The following is a 23960-nucleotide window of genomic DNA, read 5'->3' on the forward strand; positions in this document are numbered from 1 at the left end:
CCGGCACCCATATGGGATGCCAGTATGAGAAGCAGAGGCTTAACCTATTATGCCACAGCACCAGCCCCTAGAAGTTTCTTATATATTTTGGATATTAACCCCTTCTCAGCTATATGATTGCAAATATTTTCTGTTCCCTTCTGTTGGTGGTTTCCTTTGCTGCACAGATTTTGGTGTAATTTAGAACCACTTTTCTATTTTTGCTTTTCTTGCCTCTGTTTTTAGTGTTATTTCCTGGAAATGATTGATTAGGTCAATTTTATAAAGAACTTCATATATGTTTTCTTACTGTTTTGTAGTTTCATGTCATATGTTTAAGCCTTTAATCAATTTTGAGTTTATTTTTATGTATGATTTAAGATAAGGACCAACCCAATTTCATTCTTAAAACATTTTTATTCATCCCCTGATTTCAACATTTTCTAGATTTGAAATGAAATTTTTATAAAAAAGGCTAGCACTAACATACCTTTATGGGGATGGAAGTAATAATATTATTTCAAATTAGTTCACTCATTATGAACAGTCTAGAGGAACATGCCTAGGCATGAGCAAGGTAAGTGTTCTGGGAGAGAGGGGAAGCACTGAACCATCAGCTTACTAAATAAGGCTATTTGACCTGTGAAGAAAACAACAATGTTTATTAGAGGTACTTATGAAACTATGATGTCTCAGGTTGCCTCTCCTCCATGGGTACATTGTCATATTTCCTAAGCCTTTGCCTACCTCCTATTCATGAAGATTCCCAGGTCTTCAGTTAGACTGGCAAAATGTTTTCATCATTTGAGAAAATTTACTCCAGGTGGAGTCCCTTTCCTTGGCTGGCCTGCTTGTTGAATGCATTTGTAATAGTCCTTTCTCTGTATGTCTGCTCTTCTGATTGATAAATCTTCACTAATCAGGAATAATAAACTCCTTAAATATTTTCATAAAATTCTAGAAACATGAAACAAGTATTTTGAACATATCTGGCTACTATAAGATCCAAGCAACGTAAAAATATTACTTTCAGCACTCCCAAATGTGTTAGTCATAAGGTTTGTGTTTAGAGAAAAACTTGAAATACAGAAAGCTTGCAACCCAGACTCCAAAAGGGAAAGAACAAGTCTACTCCACCTTTAACACAACAGCCTTGCTGAGGTTGTCCCTAGGTATAGTGGTTATCTTCTCTGTAAGAAACATTCATTTTGTGCCTTCCTCTGCAGATGTCTTCCTCTAGAGCAGTAGTTTGCTACCTTTCATTCTAATATCATCTTCCAGAGAGCTTTATGAAATTCTGATAAACAGGCTGCACCCACACCTATGAAATCATCTTTGCTGGTATGAACAGTTTTCACAGTTTCTAGTTGATTCCAGTGTGAAATCAAGGTTGAGAAGCATAGCAATAAAAACCATATATCTTTATTTATTTTTTTATTTAGTAAATATAAATTTCCAAAGTATAGTTTATGGATTACAATGGCTTCCCCCCCCCCCATAATTTCCCTCCCACTCACACCCCTCCCATCTCCCGCTCCCTCTCCCATTCCATTCAAATCAATATTCATTTTCAATTATCTTTATATGCAGAAGATCAATTTAGTATATATTAAGTAAAGATTTCATCATTTGTACCCACACAGAAACTAAATGTGTAAAATACTGTATCAGTACTAGTTACAACATTACTTCACATTGGACAACGCATTAAGTAAAGAATCCAGCACCACGGCTCACTAGGCTAATCCTCCGCCTTGCGGCGCCAGCACACCGGGTTCTAGTACTGGTCGGGTGCCGGATTCTGTCCCGGTTGCCCCTCTTCCCGGCCAGCTCTCTGCTGTGGCCTGGGAGTGCAGTGGAGGATGGCCCGAGTACTTGGGCCCTGCACTGCATGGGAGACCAGGATAAGTACCTGGCTCCTGCCATCGGATCAGCGTGGTGCACCAGCCGCAGCGTGCCGGCCATGGCAGCTAGTGAAGGGTGAATAAACGGCAAAGGAAGACTTTTCTATCTGTCTCACTCTCTCTCACTATCCATCAGCCCGTCAAAAAAAAAAAAAAAAAAAAAAAAGGACAGATCCCACATGAGAAGTAAGTACACAGTGACTCCTGTTGTTGACTTAACAAATTGACACTCTTGTTTATGGCGTCAGTAATCTCCCTAGACTCTAGTCATGAGTTGCCAAGGCTATGGAAGCCTTTTGAGTTTGCCGACTTCGATCTTATTCTGAAAGGGTCATAGTCAAAGTGGAAGTTCTCTCCTCCCTTCAGAGAAAGGTACCTCCTTCTTTGATGGCCCCAGTCTTTTCACTGGAATCTCACTTGCAGAGATCTTTCATTTAGGTCTTCTTTTTTTTCTTTTCCAGAGTGTCTTGGCTTTCCATGCCTAAAATACTCTCATGGGCTCCGAATGTCTTAAGGGCTGATTCTGAGGCCAGAGTGCTATTTAGGACATCTGCCATTCTATAAGTCTGCTGTGTATCCCACTTCCCATGATGGATCGTTCTCTCCATTTTTGATTCTATCAGTTAGTATTAGCAGACACTACTCTTACTTGTGTGATCCCTTTGACTCTTAGACCTATCAGTATGATCAATTGTGAACTGAAGTTGATTACTTGGACTAGTGAGATGGCATTGGTACATGCCACCTTGATGGGATTAAATTGGAATCCCCTGGCACGTTTCTAACTCCACCATTTGGGGCAAGTCCGATTGAGCATGTCCCAAATTGCACATCTCCTCCCTCTCTTATTCCCACTTTTATATTTAACAGGGATTACTTTTCAGTTAAATTTAAACACCTAAGAATAATCGTGTGTTAATTACAGAGTTCAACCAATGGTACTAGAACAAAAAAAAAATACTAAACTGAATAAAGTATTACATGGTACATCAACCGTCAGGACAACAGCTGATCAAGTCACTGTTTCTCATAGTGTCCATTTCACTTCAACAGGTTTCCCCTTTGGTGCTCAGTTAGTTGTCGCCGATCAGGCAGACATATGATATTTGTCCCTTTGGGACTGACTTAATTCACTCAGCATGATGTTTTCCAGATTCCTCCATCTGGTTGCAAATGACCGGGTTTCATTGTTTTTGACTGCTGTATAGTATTATATAGAGTACATGTCCTATAATTTCTTTATCCAGTCTCCTGTTGATGGGCATTTGGGTTGGTTCCAGGTCTTAGCTATTGTGAATTGGGCTGCAATAAACATGAATGTGCAGACAGCTTGTTTGTTTGCCAATTTCATTTCCTTTGGGTAAATTCCAAGGAGTGGGATGGCTGGGTTGTATGGTAGGGTTATATTCAGGTTTCTGAGGAATCTCCAGACTGACTTCCATAGTGGCTTAACCAGTTTGCATTCCCACCAACAGTGGGTTAGTGTCCCTTTTTCCCCACATCCTCTCCAGCATCTATTGATGGTAGATTTCTGCATGTGAGCCATTCTAACTGGGGTGAGGTGAAACCTCATTGTGGTTTTGATTTGCATTCCCATGATTGCTAGTGATCTTGAACATTTTTTCATGTGCCTGTTGGCCATTTGGATTTCCTCTTTTGAAAAATGTCTATTGAGGTCCTTGGCCCATCTCTTAAGTGGGTTGTTTGTTTTGATGTTGTGGAGTTTCTTGATTTCTTGGTAGATTCTGGTTATCAACCCTTTATCAGTTGCATAGTTTGCAAATATTTTTTCCCATTCTGTCGGTTGCCTCTTCACTTTCCTGAGTGTTCCTTTTGAAGTACAGAAACTTCTCAATTTGATGCAACCCCAACAGTTAATTTTGGCTTTGACAGCCTGTGCCTCCAGGGTCTTTTCTAGGAAGTCTTTGCCAGTGCCTATATCTTGCAGGGTTTCTCTAATGCTCTATAATAATTTGATTGTGTCAGGTCATAGATTTAAGTCTTGAATCCATGTTGAGTGAATTTTTGTGTAAGGTGAAAGGTAGGGTCTTGCTTCATGCTTCTACATGTGGAAATCCAATTTTCCCAGCACCATGTATTGAACAGACTGTCCTTTATCCAGGGACTGGTTTTAGATCCTTGATCAAATATAAGTTGGCTGTAGATGTTTGGATTGATTTCTGGTGTTTCTTTTCTGTTCCACGGGTTTATCCATCTGTTTCTCTACCAGTACCATGCTGTTTTGATTACAACTGCCCTGTAGTGTGTCCTGAAATCTGGTATTGTGATGCGTCCGTCTTTGTTTTTGCTGTACAAGATTGCTTTAGCTATTTGAGGTCTCCTCTGTCTCCATAAGAATTTCAGCATCATTTTTTCCAGATCTGAGAAGAATGTCTTCGGTATTTTGAAATAGAAATCCTCTATTTCTTTCTTTAAGATTTTGTAATTCTCATCGTAGAGATCCTTAACGTCCTTGGTTAAGTTTATTCCAAGGCATTTGATTGTTTTTGTACTATTGTGAATGGGATTGATCTTAGCAGTTCTTCCTCAGATCCTAGAACAAGAGGGAAGTGTTGGATATATAGGTCCTTTTGAGAACACTCTGAGACCATAATGTTATTCTTTCTCCTAACCTGTCCCAAAGAGACTTGAAGCCATTACTTGATACAATTATACCCTTGAAAAAGAGAAATAACTAGAACTTTGGGGTCTTATAGGTTCTGACCTGCTTATATTCTTTGAAGATGATTAAAATACCCATAAGTACCTTGAAGGTTATGAGGAAACCCACTAAATACCATGGAGTAATTGGAATGACCACTAAATACCTTGAGGATCATTATGTTGCCTGCTACATACCCTCAGGTTTGTAAAGATTGGCACTATATACCTTGGGGTTTGCCAGAGAGCCCACTACCCACCTTAAGAATGATTACAATGCCCACAAAATACCTTGAGGATTGTTAGAATGCCCTGGGCAGCACTGTGGTCCAATAGTAGTGGCAACCATGTAGTCAAAGTGACAAACAATTTTTGGCTTAGTTATTTTTCATACAGGATTTAGGAGGTCTGGGATACTACTGAAGTTTCTCTATTTCCATATTATTTTACTAGATCAGAAATATACAGCAATCACAAGAATTCCTCTATTTTCCTCCTGACCCATTAAATAAGGATGATTTTGAGGGGGGAGAATCCAGTGAAAATCTCTGAAATTATCCTTAACTACCAAAATAAAACACCAAAAGTTTCCCAATACATAGATACTAGTGCCACCATGAAAAAGAAAAATGAATGTTATAAAAATGGTTACTCTGTTCAAGATCCCTAGCAATCAGGGAAATGCAAATCAAAACCACAATGAGGTTTTACCTTACCCCAGTTAGAATGGCTCACATTCAGAAATCTACCAACAACAGATGCTGGAGAGGATGTGGGGAAAAAGGGACACTAACCCACTGTTGGTGGGAATGCAAATTGGTTAAGCCACTATGGAAGTCAGTCTGGAGATTCCTCAGAAACCTGAATATAACCCTAGCATTCAACCCAGCCATCCCACTCCTTGGAATTTACCCAAAGGAAATGAAATTGGCAAACAAACAAGCTGTCTGCACATTCATGTTTATTGCAGCTCAATTCACAATAGCTAAGACCTGGAACCAACCCAAATGCCCATCAACAGGAGACTGGATAAAGAAATTATAGGACATGTACTCTATATAATACTATACAGCAGTCAAAAACAATGAAACCCGGTCATTTGCAACCAGATGGAGGAATCTGGAAAACATCATGCTGAGTGAATTAAGTCAGTCCCAAAGGGACAAATATCATATGTCTGCCTGATCGGCGACAACTAACTGAGCACCAAAGGGGAAACCTGTTGAAGTGAAATGGACACTATGAGAAACAGTGACTTGATCAGCTGTTGTCCTGACGGTTGATGTACCATGTAATACTTTATTCAGTTTAGTATTTTTTTTTTGTTCTAGTACCATTGGTTGAACTCTGTAATTAACACACGATTATTCCTAGGTGTTTAAATTTAACTGAAAAGTTATCCCTGTTAGGAATTTGGAAAACATTATGCTGAGTGAAATAAGCCAATCCCAGTGGGACAAATACCATATGTTCTCCCTGATAGGTGACAACTAACTGAGCACCAAAAAGGAAACCTGTTAAAGTGAAATGAACACTATGAGAAACGGTGACTTGATCAGCCCTCACCCTGACTGTTGATGAGCAGCTTAATATGTTATCCCTCTTAGTATGTTTTTTGTTTGTTCTACTTAATACTTTTGGTGGAATACTGTAATCAATACACAATTCTTCTTAAGTGCTGAAACTTAACTGAAAAGTGATCACTGTTAAATATAAGAGTGGGAATAAGAGAGGGAAGAGATGTGCAATTTGGGACATGCTCAAGCTGACTTACCTCAAATGGTAGAGTTAGAAACATACTAGGGGATTTCAATTCAATCCCATCAAGGTGGCATGTACCAATTCCATCTCACTAGTCCCAGTGATCAATTTCTGTTCACAATTGATCATAATGATAGGACTAAGAACCAAAGGGATCATATAAACAAGAATAGTGTCTGCAAATACTAGCTGATAGAATAAAAAAGGGAGAGAACGATCCCACATGGGAAATGAGATACACAGCAGACCCATAGAATGGCAGATGTCCGAAACAGCACTCTGGCCTCAGAATCAGCCCTTAAGGCATGCTGATCCAGCTGAAAAGCCCATGAGAGTATTTCAGGCATGGAAAGCCAAGACACTCTGGGGAAAAAAAAACCTAAATGAAAGATCTCTGTGAGTGAGATCCCAGTGGAAAGAATGGGTCATCAAAGAAGGAGGTACCTTTCTCTGAAGGGAGGAGAGAACTTCCACTTTGACCATGGCCTTGTCTAAATATGATCAGAGTCAGTGAACTCAGGGGGCTTCCATAGCCTTGGCAGCTCATGACAAGAGCCTAGGGTGATTACTGATGCCATAAACAAGAGTGTCAGTTTGTTTAGTCAACAACAGGAGTCACTGTGCACTTACTCCTCATGTAGGATCTCTGTCCTTAGTGTGCTGTACATTGTGATTTAATGCTACAACTAGTACTCAAACAGTATTTTTCACTTTATGTTTCTCTGTGGGAGTAAACTGTTGAAATCTTTAATTAACGTATGCTAAACTGATCTTCTGTGTGTAAAGAGAATCGAAAATGAATCTTGATGTGAATGGAAGGGGAGTGGGAAAGGGGAGGGTTGTGGGTGGGAGGGACGTTATGGGGGGGAAGCCATTGTAATTCATAAGCTGCACTTTGGAAATTTATGTTCATTAAATAAAAGTTAAAAATGGTTATTCTGGTAATATTAGTATTTGGTTTGTACAGAATACATACACACACTGGAAAAATTTATTGGATTATTACCAAATTCATCTTGTAGTGACTACAGTTGCATCTGCTGTTTTGCATGAGATCTACCAAAACACAGCAAAGTAATTTCTGGTGTCTTGAGCACTGATAATCTCACAGAGATTTTATTTCTTTTTGCTGTATTCTAAGAAGTAGAGAACACAGAAAAGTTTTGATTTTTATTAATAAAGACAGCAGGGTTAAGTCAATTCTAATTTCTTTTCAATTTAGTTTTCAATATACTGTTTATCTTAGTATTCTAAAATGTGTTTTTGTGGTCTAATATTGATGACAGTGTGCTTTGATTATATCTGATGACTGGGAAGTAGCAAGTATCCTGTATGCTTTCGTAAGACATTTGCCAGAATTAGACTAGACTTATAAACATTTAGCAGCTTTGCATATCAAGAAATTTTTAGCTGCACAGTATTCTGGGATAAATTATGATGTCATCTTGAAATGGAAGACAAATTGCTGCATTTTGAACCTTCTATGACTAAGAGAGAAATCTAAAGTTCTTAAAATTTAGCTTGGAGGGGCCATAATTGTAGCATATCTGGTAAGGATGCCACCTGTTGTGGGGAGCAACTGGGAGCAACTCAGACTAGACCAAGTTACTGGAATTAAGACTTATTCTATGCATCTGCTCTCCCACAATATGGCGCTGGGAGAGAAGAAAACAGCTTCTACACAGCTGCCTCCAGTTCAGCCAATAAACTGTAGGACTTGCTCCTGATTGGAGGAGAGCAGCGTACTCAGCGTGTGGGCAGCCGAGTTGGGATTGGCAGAGGAGGACTATAAAGGAGGAGAGAGACGGCATGCACCAGGAACATCTAAGAGGAACATCTAAGGGGAACACCTGTGCAGCCCCCGAGAGAGCCGGCCGGCAGTGTGCCGCTCCCCTGCGGAAGTGGGGAAAGTGGCCAGGGGGAACCGCCCATCCACGGAGGTGGAAGGGACAATAGCCAACCCGGGAAGAACCAGCAGCAAACCTGGGGAGGGCCGAGCAGACGAAAGAACAGCGCAGGGTCCTGTGTCGTTCCTCCACGAAGAGGGGGAGCGACAACCTCTGAATCCAATATCACAGATGGGTGCTGGTTTGAGTCCTGGCTGTGCCACTTCTAATGCAGTTCCCTGCTAATAGCCTGGGAAAAGCAGAAGATGGCTCAACTGTTTTGGCCCCTGATATCCACATGGGAGATGTAGAAGTTCCAGCCTCTTGGCTTAAGCCTGGCCCAAACCCTGCTGGTACGGTCATCTTGGGAGTGAAAGAGCAGCTGGACTATCTCTCTCTCTGGAACTTTGACTTTCAAATAAGTAAATCTTTAAAACATTTCTGCTTCGATTAAGGCAATGTCTACTATATTTGGGTTTACTGCTCAACTAGTTGTTACATAGTCTATGAGGTTTCCAGCTTTGGCACTTAGAAGAAAGCTCTTCATGCTGTCTTTCTTGCTGTGGAGGAAGCTCTGCCACTTGACCTTGATTTAATGTCTCCCATAGTTCTTGAAGTATCTGTGGTAGATCACAATGCCTTATTGGATCTGGAAGTACCTTAAGAGAACAATCAAAGTGAAGGAACCTAGGGTTTTGAAGCTTGCTTATTTGTGAAAGAACTGTTTTCTTTTTGTAAAAAAGCTCTGCATTTGGCATAAGACCAAAATGGCATATGGTGGGTTCTCAAGGAACTATATGAACTGAGCTGCAAATTATAAAATAAGAATTGTTGTATTCACAAAGTCTTAAATTTGAGTATACCCACAGTGCTCTATCATCAAGTAGAAGCAACAAGATGGGACCTGGACAGGACTTGAGACACTATTTATTAAGTCACTAATTTTGTCAGTATACCAACTTCTGCCATGTTTTCATCTTGCTGTTAGACTATCCCTATGGCTATACCTATAGAATTCCATGGAACCAATTGGGTGAAGAAAAATTTGAGCATAGTTTGTGGATGGGCTCACCTACCATCCAAAAGTGAATTGGTACAGAATTTCACTTTCCTCCTTTGGGCATAACTTCAAAGGGGGCACATCTAATTTACTGTTGTACCTGGAGGGAGAGCTACGCAGAAGCTTGAGTCACACTGACTAAGGAGATACAGATAATGATTTGGTAGAAAGAATAAGTTGGAAGATTTATGCCCAGAATATTTAGAGAAGATTATGATGTATAAAAATACCTAACAATGGGCTCAGTGTAAGAGAACATGCATGTATGTCTCACCTAACTGTTCACCAAGTACTACTCCCTGCATAGGGCATAAATCTGTAAAAGGGTAGAGATTCTGAACAATGTTATCAGCCACCCTGACCTTAATATTTGTAAGAAAGACACTGAACTCAGTAGTAATACAATACATATTTTTTTAAGTACACAAGGTACACATTATGCAAGCACCACTACATTCAAGGCCATAAAATACTACCAACAAACTTTGAGAAAGTAAAAGTAGGTATTTAGCCTATTGGTTAAGACACATATCAGAATGCCTAGGTTTAGGGGCCAGCACTGTGGTGCAGCAGGTTAAAGCCCTGACCTGAAGCATTGGAATCCCATATGGGTGCTGGTTCTAGTTCCAGCTGCTCCTCTTCCAATCCAGCTCTGTGCTATGGCCTGGGAAAGCAGTAGATGATGGCTGAAGTCCTTGGGCCCCTATACACACATAGGAGACCTGGAAGAAGCTCCTGGTTCCTGGCTTTGGATCGGCACAGCTCTGGCCATTGCGGCCATCTGGGAAGTGAACTAGCGAATGGAAGACCTCTCTCTCTCTCTCTATTTCTACCTCTCTATATAACTCTTTCAAATAAATAAAATAAATCTTTTTTAAAAAAAGAATGCCTACGTTTAATATCTGACTCCTGACTCTAGCTTCCTGCCAATAAAGATCCTTGGACTCAGAGGTGATGGCTCAAGTATTTGGGTTTCTGCCACATAGATATGAAACCTGGATTGAATTCCTGGCACCTTGCTGTATCCTGGCACAGCCCCAGATATTACTGACATTTGAGGTATGAGTCACTCAGGAAGACAGTAGTTTTTGAGACTTTAGTCTGCTACCCTCCTCATTTATGGAAGATTATTAAAGTTTATTTTTAATTAAAGTTTATCTTCCTCAAATCATGTCCCTGTTTTTTTTGATTTGGTACCACTGACAAGAACCTTTTGGTAACAAGATTCTGTGTTAAACAGCTGCGAAGGGAAGGGTGTTCTGGTACTGCCAGTTAAGTTTCTGACCCAATATTATTGCCGGAGATTGAGTCCCACCACTCTGTTTCTGATCCAGCTTCCTGCTATGTGCATGGGAAGTAGCAGATGATGACCCAAATACTTGTGTCTCAGTCACCCTTGTGGGAGACCCAGATTGAGTTTTAGACTCCTGTTGTAGGCATATGGAGAGTGAACCAGAAGATGGAAGATCCCTCTTTATCTCTCCCTCTCTCTGTCACTTTGCCTTTCAAATAAATAAATAAATTTTAAAAAGCTAGGAAAAGAGTAGCAAATTAAACCCAATCTTTATTTAGTGCAGGGTTAATCTTATGAGTATAAAGTTAACTGTAAATGCATCTTTGTAAAAATTAAGAGTGAGAATAGGAGAGGGAGGAGGAAGAAGAATGGAAGTGTGGGTGGGATGGAGAGTAGGTGAAAAGTATCACTGTGTTCCTAAATCTGTATATATGAAATGTATGAAATTTCTATACCTTAAATAAAATTTAAAAAGATATACAATACTATGTGTTAGTATGTGCTGAGAGGAAAAATAAAACAGTGGTATAGGATGTGGAATGTGAGTAGAGGTTTGCAGTTTAAATAAGGATTTCCTCTCTGAGAGTGAAAACCTGAAGATTTAAAAGAAGAAATCACATAGGGCCAGCAAATTCAAATGGCTGAGGCAAAGTGTTACCAAGGACCAACAGCTCAGGAAAAGGTAATGATGTAATTTAAAATGAGTGGGAAGTGGTTTTAAGTGAGTTACTTTGGAGTTGTCCTGGAGGAGGGTTTTGTGGAAGGTCAGATAGTGCTGCTCCTGGTAAGTCATTATTAACAACACAGGCTTTTACTCTGAGCAAGTTTACTGAAGACGTGTGGATATGGAAGCAATTGGTTTATCACATCTTAACAGTATCCCTTTGGTTTATTTGTTTAAAGTAGAAGGAAGTGGGTCAACATTGGAAGCAGGGAGGGAATTAGACTACTACCGTAACCCAGGTGACAGACTATGGTTTCTAGCTGGGTCATAGTAGTGAAGGTAGTGAAAATCATAGTTTTATGTACTCTGAAGATTAATGTAATCATTTTTGAAGAGTTACTGGTGAGAAGAGAGTCAAGGAAAACCACCACTGTTTGGAGCCAGCACTGAGGTGTAGCAGGAGAAGCTGCCGCCTGCAGTCCTGGTATCCCATATGGGTGCTGGTTCGAGTCCTGGCTGTTCCCCTCCTGATCCAGCTCTCTGCTATGGCCTGGGAAAGCAGTAGAAGATGGCCCAAGTCCTTGGGCCCCTGCAACCATGTGGGAGATCTGGAAGAAGCTCCTGGCTCCTGGCTTTGGATCCTCCCAGCTCCAGCCATTGCGGTCATCTTGGGAGTGAACCAGTGGATGGAAGACCTCTCTCTGTGTCTCTGCCTCTGCCTCTCTGTAACTATACCTCTCAAATAAATAAATAAATCTTTTTTTTTTCAACTCCCAACTTGACTCTCACTGGGATTAAACATGACAATAGGTCTGATCTGATTTCATCATCATTTAAAAAAAATCATCTATTATTTTTCACTTTATGTTTCTGTGTGGGAGCAAACTGTTGAAATCCTTACTTAATGTATACTAAGCTGATCTTCTGTATATTAAGATAATCGAAAATGAATCTTGATGTGAATGGAAGGGGAGAGGGAGTGGGAAAGGGGAGGGTTGTGGGTGGGAGGGACGGTATGGGGGGGAAGCCATTGTAATCCATAAATCGTACTTTGGAAATTTATATTCATTAAATAAAAGTTAAAAAAAAATAAATAAATCTTAAAAAAAACCAAAACTACCACTTTCTTCATGACCTGATCAACTAGCAAATGATATCACTTACTAAGATATGAAGGAGTTTGGAATAGATGTTGGGGAGATCAGAAATGCAGTTATATTGGAGTTTAGTGTGCGGTTAGGTGCATCTCATATAGTAAATTGAGAAACTGAGGAGCTTTGCTCAATTTACTATGCTTTGAAGTTGGTTATGTTTGAAATAATCTGTACTTTTTGAAGACAGGGAGAACTTCCTTCTAGAATGTGTGCAGTGCTTATATAACTGGGGAATATTTAACAGCTGATTCTTTGTCTTTAATTGTTTTGGGACTATTTGGTCTAAGAAAATGGGTTAGGAAATGACAAGAAACAACTTAAATCTCAGGAATTTGAAGTAAAAAAGTTCTAAGCTATGGTTTGACTATAGTTTGGATGTCTCCCAGAGGATTGTGTGTTAAAAACTTTATCCCTAATGTCTTATGTTAGTGTTTAATGGATTAACATCATTAATGGGTTAAGGGAAAAACTTTATCCAGTCATGTTTAGGAAGTAGACCTAGTGCGATGTCCTAGGGTTACTGGGGTTGTGCCCTCCAAAGGTGGTTCTGAGAAGATTGTTTGTACAATCAGTGGGGCTTAACTATTTTCCTCTTGCTTTCTGGCTCACTATGTGCTCACAAACACTTAGTATTTCCTAATAATAGTTGTGGTCATAAATATCTTCAAAGAGTAGAAATTGTACTCCCCTGTACGCAAAAATAGAGGGAAAAAAGGAAATTGGTGCACACTAATGGTGTTACAACAGTAAAATGTTTTTCTGAGATGTTTCCAAGTTTACATAGATGGGGCCTTTTTTTGTTGTTGTGTTTTTGTTTGTTTGTTTGTTTGTTTTTTTTTTTTTTAGATTTACTCCTTTATTTAAAAGTCAGAGTTACACAGAGAGAGGAGAGGCATGAGAGAGGTCTTCAATCAGCTGGTTCACTCTCCAGTTGGCTACTATAGCTGGAGCTGTGTGGATATGAAGCCAGGAGCTTCCTCTAGGTCTTCTTGTGTGGGTTCAGGGGCCCAAGGACTTGGACCATCTTCTTCTACCTTCCCAGGCCATAGCGGAGAGCTGGATTAGAAGTGGAGTAGCCAGGACTTGAACCAGCGCTCATATAGGATGCTGGCATCGCAGGTGGCGGCTTTACACACTATGCCACAGCACCAGCCCCAAGAAGATGTCTTAACTAAGTTCATGGAATATGTGCATTATGAAAAAATTATCATGCATTCCATTTTTTCTACAAAAAATAAATAATGTTGGGGCCAGTGTTGTTGTAAACCAGGTCTTTCTGCCACCTGCAATACTGGCATCCTGTGTCAGTGCCTGTTAAAGTCCCATCTGCTTTGCTTTAAATTCAGCTCTGTGTTAATGTTCCTGGTATTGCAGTAGATGATGGCAAGTACTTGAGCTTTTGCCATCTATGTCGGAGATCCATATGGAGTTCTCTCCTGGCTTTGGCCTGGCCTAGCCCTGGCTATTGCAGCCATTTGGGAGAGAGAACCAGTGGGTGGACAGTCTTTTCTCTCCCCATCTCTCCCCCTCTCACTGTTGCTGTGCCTTTCAAATAAACATAAAACACATAAAAACAAAAGTATCTTTTAATTACATTTTCTATTAACTTTTTGAAGTATCCTTGTACATTTATAAAGATAGTGGCATATTGTTTGTGATATTTCATTAATACTATTTTAATTTCTGCCGTACCTATAGTTATGTAGTTACTAAAGAAAATAAGCATTTTTCTTTTTTTCAACTCTACTCTTGAATGTGATTACACTTCATTGCATTATTCTTGAATGTAGCTACATGTGTTTGCATATGACTTCACATGCTCCTTTGTCATCTCTAATATGTTTTGTTTGTGATTTCTTTTAATCATGATAAAAAATTGGAAGAAGGCAGATTTTATTGTTTTTTTTATTAAAAATAAAACCGTATCATCAGATAATTATGGAATAATTAGAGAAGAAGGAGATAATTTGCATGAATAGAAATATAAAATAAATAAATATAATAATAATAAATAAATTAAGGTCACCAGTAATGTTAATTACATTTCCTCACCTCCTACCCAGGCTATTGTTATTTGTAAAGGTTTTTTTATATATTCAAATATGGAGCCAAAAAACAACTAATCATGGGTTCTCCTAAATTTTGTCTCATTAAAAATAGCAGGAGTAATCATGTAGAGATTTGAGATAAGTCATGTAGAGGCATGATATTAAAATGGATTTGGCAATTAATTTAAAATAAATTTAATTAGTTAATATCAAGAAGGGTGGTAAATACCCATATTTCTGCACAGTGGGCTGTCTATTGTAATTGCATTTCCAGGTAATTACATTTCATTTTTTTTTTTTTACTTGGAATCATGTGTAGTCTCATTCAAGTAATGGTAGAGGTGAGAAAAAGAAAAATGCTAACTATAATTGAAATATGGATGTGTTTTCTCAACCCTGATTCTATCCAATAATTTTTTTTTATTTGAGAGTGAGAGAGTAAGAGAGTGAGAGAGTGAAGAGAGAGAGAGAGAGAGAGAGAGAGAGAGAGAACCTCCCGTTTACTGATTCACTTCCCAAATGCCTTCAACACACAGTGCAGGGCTAAACCAGTATCAGGAGCCTAGAACTCAGTCCAGGTCTCCCACATTGGTGGTAGGAATCCAACTACTTAAGCCATCACTGTTGCCTTCCATCATGTGTGTTAGCAGAAGTTCAGAATTGGAAGTATAACTGAGACTCAAAACCAGGCATTACAATATGGCATGTGGACATTGCATGCAGTTTTTGTTTCTCAAGTACTTAGGTTAAAGACTTTGATTGATCAGATATATGAAAGATATAGGAGGCTAAATCTTTCAAGTTCCATGACAAGAACTAGGGTCTTCTGGTATAAAGAAAATATTGAAATGAATTGATCAGAATGTTTTATGTAACCGCCTTAAGATTATTTTGTAAAAATAAAATCCAAGTCCCATATGACACTAGAGTTTTGTTTTTTAATATTTATGATAGTGAAATAAGCCCATCCAAGAAAGAAAAATATCATATATTTTCTCTTATATGTGGTTGTTAATAAGAATGCAAAAAATGTTTAGGATGTCTTGTGATTTGATTGTTGTTTGTAGCACTTTTTGTATTCTTATGTAACTGTGATACTTGTTGAATATTATGGTTAGTGGAGGTTTTGTGATTATAGGGGATTGAAATTATGTTTTTTGCAAAAATTAAAGAAATGAAAGAATAAATAAGATTGAAGGAAGCAGAGAGGGAGGGAGGGAAGTATTTCTTTTTTTGAGATTTAAAATTATTTCTTAGAATCAAGGACCTCCAGCCAGAGTGGTGTGGAAGGGGGCTTCCAAGAGAGGAAATCCCAAAGGAACTGGTGGCAGTTGGCTTTAAGTACAAGTTTTAAGAGAAAAAAGCTTGACATTCAGATTGGCATTCAGTTATGAGGCAGGGACAAAAACCATCAAAAGACCTCATTTACATTTCTCCATCCTGTCTGGCCTGCTAAGGGTGGAATAGGTAACTTGTTTTCAGAATAAGCTGTGAGCTCAGAAAGAGCTCTTTTGCTATACTCATGGTAAATTTGGAGATTTCGAAGGAAGGAGGGAAGCCTGTTTGTTCTTGCTAAAGATAACGTTTTGGGGAAGGAAACAAATATTTTAAACCCCAAATTCCATTAGGATCCCCTGACTATCTATTAACCCATCTGACTCCTCACATTCCTACCTCCAGAAATGGGAACCCTAACATCTGTTAGGGGGAACTGGGCAATGATTGCTCTGGCTGCTTCATGCTGAAAAGGGGCATCTTTGGGAAGTGGGGTCAAGACAGAGCTCCAGCAGGAGGTGGCTTCTCAGCAGGATGTGGCCTCTCCAGGGGGTGCAGTGCCAGCTTGCAGAAACTGCTTCCATAGAAGGTTTCATGTACACCTAGAATTTTATTTTTTTAAGTATGGAGAAAATGAGTCTAACAAGCAGTTTAAATTCACAGGATCTAAAGCCGAGGACAAAGTCATTATTAGAGGCCCTAAGAAAAGTGTCTAAACCATGAACAACCCTATTCCAACCCTATTGGAATATACCCAGTGGGATCTATGGAAGAACCTGCATTCTATTACCATATCTGCCAGTGCAAAATCTCCTGTATACCTTGTTGTTACCCTGTAAGACTAAGGCAGGGTTCAATTCATATCTTCTAGTCATGAGACTAGAGCTTTTGCTGTTATAAGCCACAGCAAAAGTTATACTTTCCCAGCAGGACTTTGGGAAAGGTCCATCTGCATCATACAATCCTAGAGCCACAGTTGCTGGTGCCACAAGCCCCAACATCAGTCAGGCTTGCCAGTGGGACAAGGGTACCCTGTGTCCCTCAGCACCAACAATGAGGACCTGGATATCAAAATCCCTAGTGTAACTGATGCCAAACTCTCTGGATACTGAAGATACACTCCTTAGGAAGCCCATATTCACCTCAAACTCATACTTCCACCTATACAAATTGCTGCAAACTAGGTCACTGTGTCACTTATAGATACAGCTCACAATATTTAAAACAAAAGAAACCATTTAGAGGTTGTGCTTCTGGGCTCACCTAGAACCAAAGCCAAAGAAAAACCAAGTGATACTCTACATCCCATCTACGCCATAAGTTCTTTTCCACTAAAACTTACTCCATGAAGAAGGAGCTTTTACAACAGATGCACAGACATCAATGTAGGGACACAGGAAACATGAAGAAGCAAGGTACCATGACACCTGCAAAATAACAAAATAATTCCCCAGAAATAGATTGTGATCTGAAGGAACTCTATGAAATGACAGAAACAGAATTCAAAATAATGATGTGAGGAAACTCAGTGTAATGCAAGAGAATACAGATAGCTTGGAGAAATGAGGAAATGAATATGTGACATGAATGGAACATTCACTAAAAACATAGAAATCATTAAGAATAACCAAATCAGGGCCAGCGCCGCAGCTCACTAGGCTAATCCTCTGCCTTGCGGCGCCGGCACACCGGGTTCTAGTCCCGGATGGGGCGCCGGATTCTATCCCGGTTGCCCCTTTTCCAGGCCAGCTCTCTGCTGTGGCCTGGGAGTGCAGTAGAGGATGGCCCAAGTGCTTGGGCCCTGCACCCCATGGGAGACCTGGATAAGTACCTGGCTCCTGCCATCGGATCAGCGCGGTGCGCCGGCCGCAGTGCACCGGCCGTGGCGGCCATTGGAGGGTAAACCAACGGTAAAGGAAGACCTTTCTCTCTGTCTCTCTCTCTCACTGTCCACTCTGCCTGTCCAAAAAAAAAAAAAAAGTTAAGGAGAAGGAAAAACTCCTAAAGACAGTGAGAAAAAAGAATCAAGTTACGTATATAGGAAAATCAATTAGACTAACAGCAGACTTCTCAGCAGAAACTATACAGGCCAGAAGAGAGTGGGAATGATCTGCTCAAGGTCTTAAAAGGAATAAAAACTTTCTAGGGCCGGTGCCATGGTTCAGTTGGTTAATCCTGTGTTGCTGGCATCCCATATGGGTGCTGGGTTCTAATCCCGGTTGCTCCTCCTCCAGTCCAGCTCTCCGCTGTGGCCCAGGAGGGCAGTGGAGGATGGCCCAAGTGCTTGGGCTCCTGCACCCTCATGGGTACCAGGAGGAAGCACCTGGCTACTGGCTTGGATCGGCATAGCTCTGGCCGTGGCGGCCATTTGGGGGGTGAACAAGTGGAAGGAACACCTTTCTCTCTATCTCTTTTGCTCACGTCTGTCAGTCAAATAAATACATTTGAAATAAAAATAAAAATAAAAAGCCTTCCAAACAAGAATATTATATCCAATGAAGCTGTCCTTTAAAAGTGAAGGTGAAATAAGCTAAAAAAAAACTAGCTAAAAAAAAAAAAAAACCTGAGAGAATTCACCATCAGACCAGCCTTATAAGAAATTCTGAAGGGAGTCCTACATTATACATAAATATCATGAAAACACAATGCTACTAAATTCACTAACAAAGCAACTATAATCAGTAGCCAGTCAACAAAATTACATATATTTTTATCTATCAATACTAACCTTGAATATACATGGATTAAATTCCAGTCAAAAGGTTTAGGTTGATTGAATGAATAAAAAACTCTATATGTTAGTTAGAAGAAACTCACTTCACAAATAAAGATATATGTGGACTAAACAGAATGGTTGAAAAAAGACACAGCAGGCAAATGGAAACCAAAAATGAGCAGGAGTAGCTTTACTCAGAAAAAACAGACTTTAAATCAAAAACTGAAAAAAGTTAGCACTTGAAAAAAAAAGTCAATCCAGTGAGAAATGGGAAAAGAACCCTGGTAGACAGTTCTGAAAGAAGAAATTCAAATGGCAGACAAATATATGAATAATATTCAACATCATTAGCCATCAGGGAGATGCAAATCAAAACCACAATAAGATATGACCCCACTTCTGTCAGAATTGTTATTATCCAAAAGATAGAAATTAACAAATTCTGGTTAGGATGTGATGAAAGGGAACACATATTATTAGTGGGAATGAAAATTATTGCAGCCACTGTGCAAAAGGGCATGGAGATTTCTTAAAAAAACTAGTGACAGACTTACCATATAGCCCAGCAATCCCACTACTAAGTACATACTCAAAAGGCATAAACACATTATATCAAAAAGCAACCTGAACTATCATGTTTTATTTATTTTTAAAGATTTATTTATTTTACTTGAAAGAGTTACACAGAGAGAGAAGGAGAGGTAGAGGTAGAGGTAGAGAGAGAGAGAGAGAGAGAGAGAGGTCTTCCATCCACTGGTTCATTCCCCTATTGGCCACAACAGCTGGAGCTGTGCCAATCCAAAGCCAGGAGCCAGGAGCCAGGAGCTTCTTCCAGGTCTCCCCTGTGGGTGCAGGGGCCCAAGGGCTTGGGCCATCTTCTATTTTTTTCCCACGCCATAGCAGAGAACTGGATAGGAAGTGGAGCAGCTGGGACTAGAACCGGCGCCCATATGGGATGCCAGCAGTGCAGATGGCAGCTTTACCTGCTATGCCACAGCGCCAGGCCCCAGAACTACAATGTTTATAACAGCACTGTTCTTAATACCCAAAATATGGAATCAGCCAAGATGTCCATCATCAGATAAATGGTTATAAAATGTGGTTCATTTATACAAACACACACACATATAATGGACTGTTATTCAGCTGTAAAGAGAATGAAATTCTTCCATTTGCATAAAAATGGATGCAGCTGGAGGACATCACATTGAATGAAATGAGCTGGACACAGAAAATTACCACATGTTCCCTCTTATATTTGGGAACTGAAATTAAAAATGAAAAAAAAATCAACAAAAAAGAAATGCGTGTGTGTGTGTCAGTATTTCTTCAAATATACTTTTGTCAAACTTTTATGTCCTTATCAAACCAGTGGTTAAGAATGATATAATACTATATACTGCCACTTATCAAACTCTTTGATGAATTCCAATAGCCTCATAATGAAGACTTTTGGTTCTCCATATATAGAATCATGTCATTTGCAAACAAGGATAGTCTGACTTCCTCCGTTCCAATTTGTATCCCTTTGATTTATTTTTCTTGCCTAATGGCTCTGGCTAAAACTTTCAGGAAAATATTGAAGAGCAATGGTAAGAGTGGGCTTCCTTGTCTGGTTCCTGAGCTTAGGAGGAATGCTTCCAGCTTTTCCCCATTCAGTAAGATGCTGGCCATAGGTTTGTCATAAATTGTCTTGATTGAATTGAGGAATGTTCCTTCTGTACCCAATTTGTTTAAAGTTTTCACCATGAAAGGATGCTGTATTTTATCAAATGCTTTCTCCACATCTATTGAGATGATCATATGGTTCTTGTTCTTCAGTTTGTTAATGGGATATATAACATTGATTGATTTGCAAATGTTTAACCATCCCTGCATACCAGGGATAAATCCCACTTGGTCTGGGTGATTAATGTTTCAGATGTGTTGTTAGATTCAATTAGCTAATATTTTGTTGAGGATTTTTGCATCTGTGTTCATCAGGGATATTTGCTTTCAGTTCTCCTGCTCTATTGTATCTTTTTTTCTGGTTTAGGATTTAAGGTGATTCAGGCTTCATAGAAGGAGTTTGGGAGGATTCTGTCCCTTTTAATTGTTTTGAGTAGCTTGAGAAGAATTGCAATCAGTTCTTTAAATGTCTAGTAGAATTTAGCAGTGAAGCCATCCGATCCTCAGCTTTTCCTTGTTGGAAGGGTCTTTATTACTGGTGCCTTCTCCATCTTGGTTTTTGGTCTGTTTAGGCTTCCAGTGTCTTCATGACTGAATTTTGGTAGATTGTATGTGTCCAGGAATCAATCCATTTCTTCTCATTTGGCATTTGATTTTTTGTTTATCTAGCTCCTTGAGATCAATTGATAGCTCCTTTATTTGGTATCTTTCCAATTTCTTGATGTAGGCATCAATTGCTATACTTTCCTCTTAACACTGCTTTTGCATTTCCCATGTGTTTTAATTTGTTGTATATTGTCTTTGTTTCCAAAAAATTATGATTTTTCTTTGATTTCTTCTATGACCCACTGTTCATTCAAGAGCATATTGTTCAATCTTTATGTGTTTGTATATGTTCTTGAGATTCTTGACTTGTTGATTTCCAGCTTGATTCCATTATGTTCAGATAAGATGGGTAGTGTGATTTATATTTTTTAAAACTTGCTGAGACTTGCTTTATGGCCTAGCATATGGCCTATCCTAGAGAAAGTTCTATGTACTTATGAGTGTATTCTGCAAGTGTATGCAGGCTGTGGCCAGTGAACTCAGGTCAGTGTTCCTGGGTAGGGTGAGTATCCAGGGTGACACCCAAGTTGGGCATGGTAGATCTCTTTTTTATTTTAAAGATTTGTTTATTTATTTGAAAGGCAGAGTTACAGAGAGAGGGAGGGAGGGAGGGAAGGAGAGAAGGAGAGAGAGAGAGAAAAAGAGAGAGAGAGAGACAGACAGAGAGAGACAGAGACAGAGACAGAGAGAGAGGTGTCTTCCATCTGCTGGCTCATTTCCCAAATGGCCTCAGTGGCTGGAGGTGTGCCAGTCTGAAGCCAGGTACCTCAAGCTTCGTCCAGGTCTCCCACATGGTTGCAGGGGCCATGGACTTGGGCCATCTTCTACTGTTTTCTCAGGCTATAGCAAAGTGGGATCTGAAGTGTTGCAGCCAGGACTTGAACTGGCATCCATATGGGGTGCCAGCACTGTGGACGGTGGCTTTACTCACTATGCTACAGTGCTGACCCCGATTTCCTCTTATTAACAGAAGGCAGGGTTATGGTCACCTCTGTTGTCATAATCACACATTGGTCACCTCTGTTGTCATAATCACACATGCACTTCATCTCTTCCTGGGAGATCAATGCCTAGGGTGTTAGCCCACAATAGGTGCAATACTTATCCTCGCTTCTGCATGAATTGCACAAAGGATCTGTGCAGTCCTCACAGTGTGAACATGGATCCCACTGCACTCACCCCACCCCAGGCAGTCAGGGAGCTCTGAATGTGTGAAACTGCACACAGTGATTGCCCAGCAACCCAGATGCATTCTGTGTCCTCTTATGCTGTCAGAGAGTTCCCACAATCTCAGCACTCAGGGCCCTCACAGTCACAGGGGGTACAGAGCATCTATTCCGCCTGACTAGCTTGTCCCATACACAGAGATGCTGAGACTTTCCCTGAGCCAGCTGCTTGTGGGTACTCTGCTTAGGTGGTTTGAGCCCTGAAGCCCCAGAGCCTATATGTTGAGAGGCTGAGGGCACCTCATAATCCTGTGTGGGTGCCCAGCCCCCTATGAATCCTCCCAGACTGAAAATCAGTAAGGAGTGCAGATTTTTCCCTCTGGAAATATCACTGGATCACACACATGCCCAGTACCCAGTGGCTGCAGCCTTATTCATTCACAGTCACGCTGGATACGTAAAAGTGTCTCTACAGCCCGTATCAGTGTTGGAATGGCTCCTTCTCCCTGCCCATTGCTGGGTGCCCACACTGGAGCTTCTGTGGTTACCTCTGCTGAGAAGTTGCCGACTGTCCCTGCCACCTGCTAGATGTATAAAGAAGAGTAGCAGCCACAGCTACCTACTTATTTCCAAAGTGGTGCCCACCCTCTTCCACTAGGTTGCCAGGCATTATTTTCAAGGGGATGGAGATAGAGAGACATACCCCTTTTCTTTTTCTCTGGGTAAGCAGGTGCTCTACTCCCCTCAGGGCTCTGGACCAGACAAAAGCAGTGTAGTCTGCTTGGCTCACTTGGGCCACTGCATTTTGATCTCACCTTGCTCTCAAAAGCAGGCACTTTCTCCATGTCAGGGCTGCTGGGGTCATTTGTTGGGTCCATGTTTGTTGCTGTCTGTCTGTACTTTCCACACAGATCCATGGCGTCTCTCCTTCTGCAGAATTTCCATTGCAGTTTTCCCTCCAACTCTCTTCTAAGAATGCATTCTCCACTTTTTAATAGTTTAAAAATTTCTTTCTTTCCCCTTCCCTTCCCTTCCCTTCCCTTCCCTTCCCTTCCCTTCCCTTCCCTTCCCTTTCCTTTCCTCTCTCTCTCTCTCTCTCTCTTCTCTCTTCTCTCTTCTCTCTTCTTTTTTTTTTTTTTTTTTACTTTTTTCCCCTAGCCTAGAGAAGACTGCCTTTTCCCTATTTCAACATCTTGGAATCGCCCTTTGGCTATATAACTTTTATTGAATTTTCTTAAGGGGAGAGAGAGAGAGAGAGAGAGAGAGAGAGAGAGAGAGACAGGAACAGATAGAGAAAGAACTCCTATCCTTTGGTTCACTCCCCAAATGCCCACAACAGCCATGGAAGAACTAGGCCAAAACATGTTGGACTCTTTATTTCATGCAGCTTTAAGCTTTTGACTATAATTTAAATTAAAAATATATTATCTCAAAAATTAAAAAAAAGGAAAGAATGAAGGGAGGGTGGTTACTATCATATTAGAATCTTATCTATGAACTACATAGGGTCTATTCTCTGTATATTATTATCACATTAATGTAAGAATTGATGGGATTTATATTATGGTAATTATCATATATTTGCTGTGACCCTGAGAATCTAATGTTTCAATAGAGTTCTTTAATAAAAGTCCAACTAGATAAATGCCTATTTATTGGACTAGTTTCAGTTTACTTGCTTTATGTAATATGGATTATTTATGGCTACAGTAGAGGTAGCAGAAATAGTAGTAGCTTTCTCACTTCTGAATTGCAGTTTATAGTGGTGTATTCTTGAAATAAGTAGAATAATGAACATTTCTTTGTCCTTCATAAAGTAGTGAAATTTCTACCTCTTGAACATAGACATGGCTATGTGACTAGTAGTAGCCTATGAAATCTACACAAAAGTGACATGTCACTTTCAGTCTGGAGCATTTACTTGACAGTATTCAACCCTCCCTTTCTCTCAGCTTGTCCACAGCAATTGTGGAAGTGAAACAGGGACCTCCTCCCCCATTAGGGAGATAGGATTATATTGATTAGATTTGGGTGCTGGAGACCATGCCTGCCTCTTATCTCTATGTGATCTCATCTGTATCCACATACGTGTCAATCAGACTACGTGACCACTTCCCT

The 23960-nt window shown here is 40.1% G+C and overlaps 1 pseudogene; it reads right to left on the bottom strand.

Moving 5' to 3' along the window:
* LOC138843310 (programmed cell death protein 5 pseudogene) overlaps positions 1–22759 on the bottom strand; it is a 68915-nt pseudogene extending 46156 nt beyond the window's left edge.
* Positions 22760–23960: the final 1201 nt, after the last annotated feature.

Source organism: Oryctolagus cuniculus, chromosome 8 (assembly GCF_051225735.1).
Source record: "Oryctolagus cuniculus isolate XC-2025 breed Fujian yellow rabbit chromosome 8, ASM5122573v1, whole genome shotgun sequence".
NCBI lineage: Eukaryota > Metazoa > Chordata > Mammalia > Lagomorpha > Leporidae > Oryctolagus > Oryctolagus cuniculus.